This window comes from Haliotis rufescens, unplaced genomic scaffold (assembly GCF_023055435.1).
Source record: "Haliotis rufescens isolate VD_foot unplaced genomic scaffold, xgHalRufe1.0.p SCAF_9, whole genome shotgun sequence".
In the NCBI taxonomy this organism is placed as follows: domain Eukaryota; kingdom Metazoa; phylum Mollusca; class Gastropoda; order Lepetellida; family Haliotidae; genus Haliotis; species Haliotis rufescens.
Genome location: NW_025964383.1, coordinates 37,787,993 through 37,793,992, shown reverse-complemented (window position 1 = coordinate 37,793,992; position 6,000 = coordinate 37,787,993).

Genomic DNA, 6,000 nt, shown 5'->3' with positions numbered 1-6,000 from the left:
ACAATTTTGCACTAAATTAATATTTTGGCATATATACAATTTCAGGGTGTTCAGTAATAAACATAGAACCTAACAATAAAAGGGAAAGGTACTCACATGTGTCTTTACATATTTCAAATATAGCAGGCAAAATGCATGAGCTTTGAAGAGGTCGCGACATGACCTGTGAGATTTGACATTGCACATGAAGGTTAAGGTCACGAGGTAGTGGAAAGTTACTGAGAACATGTAAACATTGTATACATGTATCTTAGAATTGTTAAATATTACGTGGAAATTGAACTTTAGAACATTGGTGTAATAATAAAGTGTCTTAATCATTGGACCACCATGGATAATAAGTTAAATGAATTGTAACAATTTTAACTTGTTTTCATGTCATTTCACTAGCAGTTCGTACTTTGAAACATTAGGAAATCTTGCGTCTACACACTCGGCCTCTTAAACATACTCACGGTGTGTTTAACAGCAAAAAACCGACCTACAAAAATGCAAGATGACAATGTCATTAACACGACGTCAAACATACATTTTAATCAACTGTTTGAGGGAATGAGTAAAACGAGTTTGTGAATAGGTCTTCGCAGTTCAGAGTCTTGTTTGCAATATGACACTCCTGACATATCCGCTTTCATCAGCCTCAGCTCCGGTCACACGACCCATAGACCAAGTGCTTCGGGGAAGTGTATCATCTTTTATGAGCACGATATCGTTCAATTGGAAATTGCGGTTCGGAGTGTTCCATGTTTGACGTTGTAGTGTTACAAGATACTCTCTTTTCCAACGTGACCAGAAGACATTTGCCAGATGTTGAATGCGTCTCCAGCGTCGACGTGCATAAACATCGTTTAGCTGAAATTCGCCAGGTGGGGGGATATAGACTTGATTTCATCATGAGAAGGTGATTTGGCATGTGCTCGGACTCTTTCCTTTGCTGTGCTCTCAAGAAATACTATTTCAGACTTGTAAGTGTTCAATTGGACAAATCTAAGAATGTTTCTTTCAGCTGATGCAAGCTCTTGGACGGTGAGGGGTTCATTCATTGCAGTGGATTGCTTCTTCAGACCGCTTGAGGATTTCGATTTCTTGACCTGAAGATAAGCACAGAATCTGCGGTAAATTGCAACAGCTCTTTTTAGACGATACCATGAAGAATAATGATTGATCAAAGTATCTACTGTCTCACTATCAGCATTGGCAGCTTCTTCTGACTTTACCATTCCAGCATATCCATGACAATCAGAGACTGGCCATTTGTCTTCAGGAGTTCCAAGAAACTGTGGTCCATCAAACCAGAGAGTTGACTTGAGAAACTGCTTACAACTTGAGCCTCTAGAAGCAATATCTGCTTGGTTACCTTTTGGATCAATGTACTTCCATTGCTGGGGCTCGCTGTAATCTGATCATCTTCACACGGTTTGTTACAAAGACTGGAAATCTGTTCCGCTCATTGCTGATATAGTGAAGAACGGTTGTTGAGTCGGTGTAATAAGTGACTTTATCAATGCTGATGTCCAACTCATGCAACAAAAACTTACCAAGTTTAACTGAAGCTGTAGCTGCTGACAGTTCAAGCCTTGGGATGGTCAGAGTTTTCAAAGGGGCTAGCCTGGCTTTGCCTAGTAACAGAGCAGTGTGTATGTTATCTTGGTCATCACAAAGTCTAAGGGGTGGTCGGGTAGCCTAGTGGTTAAAGCGTTCGCTCGTCACGCCGAAGACCCGGGTTCGATTCCCGACATGGGTACAATGTGTGAAACCCATTTCTGGTGTCCCCCGCCGTGATATTGCTGGAATATTGCTAAAAGCGGCGTAAAACCATATTCACTCACTCACTCACAAAGTCTAAGGTAAGCTGAACATCCGTACCCGGTAGTACTAGCGTCAGAAAAGATGTGCAATTGTCTTGAAACAATTGTGCCAAAAGGAGAAGGCTTGAAGCAGCGTTTAACAGTTAAGCCTCTTAACAATTCCAACTCTTGAAGCCATTGTTCCCATCCTCGTTTGTGCTCAGTGCTGACTTCGTCGTCCCAGCCTAAGGACTTGTCCTTACATAAGTTTTGGTGGATCTTTTTGGCAGGTAGCAAGACTGGTGATACAAGGCCTAACGGATCATACAAGGAAGACATTGTAGACAAAATTCCTCTCCTTGTCATTGATTTCTTCGGCAAATCTACAGAGAATTTGAAACTATCTGACTTTATATCCCACTGCATACCAAGTGCTCGTTCCATTGGAATGTCATCATAGTTCAAATGGATTTCCTTAGAACAATGTTCTGTGGGAATGGATGCCAAAACAGTTTTGCTGTTACTAGTAAATTTGGTAAGATGAAATCCCCCTTCTGCGCATGCAGATTGCAAATTGGTTATCAGCTCAACAGCTACTTGGTTGTTTTCAACAGACTTGAGACCGCCGTCTACATAAAAGTTCCTTTTTATGGTTTCGATAACTTATGCATCATATTTTGACTTTGCATTTCTTGCAGAAGCTTTCAGTGCATAGTTTGCAATAGTGGGAGATGACACAGATCCAGAAGTGTGAACTGTCATTTTGTACTCCTTTAAGTCACTGTTCAAATCGCCGTTAGGCCACCACAGAAACCGGAGAAAGATAGGGCAGTGATCGCTACAGATTGGATCAAGTACACCAGAAGACCTCACATTGTATACACAGGATACAAATATTTAATCGATCAAAGTTTTAGAATTAGAGGTTATTCTTGTAGGATCTGTAATTATTTGTTTTAAACCGTACATAGATTGTAAATGTTCAATCTTTTTAGTGGTTTCGCATAGAATATCTAGATTGAAGTCGCCAGTAACAATAGTAAACATATCAAGATCAACAGAATTGCCTATTCATTCATCAATTAAATTCCAATAATGAACACATTTATCGGCAGATAAAATGTACCAATTAAGTAATTTCGAGTTTTACATTTAACCTGTATCCATATCGCCTCAAGCTCGGCAAGTTCTAAATTTCTCATTATTTTAGCGTTTAGATTATTTTTAACATAAGCCGCAACCCCACCACCACGTTTTGTTCTGTCTTTTCTAAATGGAGATTGAAAACCGGGAATTTGTATGTCATTGTTTCGAATATCTTCACTTAACCATGTTTCAGTCAAACATATTACATCGTATGACCCAAATTTTGCGCTTAAAATATTCAATTTATCCCTAAGACTACGAACATTTAGGTGTATAATATTTAAGTCTTTTAAGTATTTAGGTCCAGGATGAGGGTGAACATCTCCACAGCAGAGGAGTAGAAAAATGAAGAAAATTGATAGTCGCAGATTATACAAACATCGAAATTTAGAAATGTGTACAAAAATCAGAAACTTAAATGAGTATTTAACATGAAGTGTAACTGCAAATGTACCCACTGCTTGTCTATATTGGGATATGTCAACCGACATCGAATGTTAGTATGATAAAACAATTAAAGGCACAGTGGGTCGCAAAAGAAATGGACAAACGCACAGACACACACAAGCTACAGATATGGCTCGGTACAAGATACATAAATAAGCACTATTTTGGTTTTCTTCTCTTGGACAACAAACAAGTACGAAAAATTTATCAAAAACAGAGATGAAAAAGTGAATGAACAACACACACATAACATAGGCACAATTTTTTATGGATAACAACTTCTTTAATACTGTAAAAAGCGACGTTTCGGTATAGATCCTTATACCGTTGTCAAGCAAGACTGAATGAGGGACATAGTACAGAATATATATACCGGTAGTAGGTGGAGGATTAACAGTAGAGGATTAACAGTAACAACAAGGGCATACATGAGTGTGATAACATAGGTAGGTGTGACAACAAGGATGATGCTATACCAACACGATGGACAGAAAACACATAACGCATAACCAACAATCAAAAAAAAAAAAAAAAATCCTAATTCTCACTGACTCGCTTAGTGGGTTACAAGCCCTCCAAAACAAAAATACCAAAAAACGACCTAAATTAATAAACCAAATACTTAAAAGCTCCAACGACCTAACAAAAGCAGGCAAACAAATAACCTTCTTGTGGATCCCCGCCCACGTAGGAATTTACGGCAACGAAAGCGCCGATAAAGCAGCTAAATTATCTCTCAAAATACCAGAAATAAGCCTAAACCTACCCATCTCAAAATCAGAAATTAAAAGTGTAAACAAACAAAAAATAACCAAAAAATGGCATAATCAATATCAAAACTCAAATAGCCAAATCCAAAAAGTGCTCAGAAAACCACTAGCCAAACCTAAAATCCTACACCCCTCTAAAAAAATTGACAGATTAATTACAAAACTCCAAACAGGACACACGAACCTAAATAACCACCTAAAACAACTTAAAAGACACACCACGGGCAACTGCCCCCACTGCAAACAACCCGAAACCACAGAACACGCACTCATCCACTGCACCCACTACCAAACACACAGAACCACACTACAAACCAACCTCAATCTAAATAAGGTTCCTACTCTAGATGAAATACTAAACCCTCAAAATAAACTAGAAAACTTCAAGGCCCTAGGCGTATTCCTAATCAAAACAGGCCTAATTAAGCGCATCTAAAAACTAATTAATCTACCAATCCCAAATCCAATAAACATACAAACACCCACCTCACCCGGCTCCCTTAGTTCCCTCCTCCACCCACCTCGGCATTTATTCCAAATTTTAAAATTTTAAAAAAATCGATATAAGCAACCCCTAAAAGCCCCCTCTTGGGTTGCACACACCACTTTCACCCTTCTCGGAATACACTAAATGGCCTGGCCAGGCCCGTGTGCGAAATACGCTGCAGTCGGAAAGCGCACGTTAAATCTTCTATATCAGTCAGTCCCTCATTCAGTTTTTAGAAACAACAGACCCCGAAACATTCTGTCAAAACCTAACTAACTTCATAATCAACGCAGCCAAATCCGCAATCCCCTTCAAATCATCCAACCCAGGAAAACCCACTGTCCCTTGGTGGAATGAGGAAATAGAGCTAACTAGACTAAAACGCAAATCAGCTTTCAACAGAGCTAAACGAGACCCCTCTCATCTCAAAACAGCTCATGAACTAAACCACCAAGTCCAAAACCTAGTTAAAACTGCTAAAACCAAAAACTGGAAAAAATTCTGTGAGGAGCTAAACCACGCCATCCGAGGCATCAAACGGCACAAAAAAAGCCCCAATATAAACAACTCAACAAACCCCACCCAAAAGGCCAACAACCTAGCCAAACACTTCTCTAAAGTTAGTAGCAACAGTAACTTCAGTAAGAAATTCCAAGATAAACTAAAAAAAGAAATAAAATTCTCCAAAGAAATCAGACAAGACAACCTAGAAATAAATCAACCTTACACCATAGAAGAACTAAATCACGTACTAAACAATAGAAAAAAAGGAACAGCTCCTGGCCTAGACCTCACCTCTTACCAAATAATCAAACACTTACCTACCAAACTACTCCAAACTTTACTTAAACTATACAACCTAGTTTACCTAAACGGACAGGTCCCATCCTCATGGAAGGAAGCTCTAGTAATCCCAATACCTAAACCAAATAAACCAGCAGATCAGGCAAACTCCCTAACCTCAAATCTCTGCAAAATAATGGAACTTATGACTAAAAATAGGCTACAGCACTACCTAGACCAAAACAACATCATAAACCCCGACCAAAGCGGCTTCACTCCTGGCCGATCAACCCTCGATAACCTTGCCCGACTAGAACAGGATATAAAAACAGGACAGCTAAACAAGCAATACACCATAGGCATATTCCTCTACTTCTCTAAAGCTTTCGATATGGTATGGCACCACGGGCTAATACAAAAACTAAAAAAATAGGACTAAAAGGCCAAATAATAAACTTCATCCAAGATTTCCTAAACAATCGCAAAATTACCGTGGGTATAGACCATACGCTATCGGACCAGTGTCCCCTAGAAAATGGCACTCCCCAGGGCAGCATTCTCAGCCCAACCCTCTTCAATA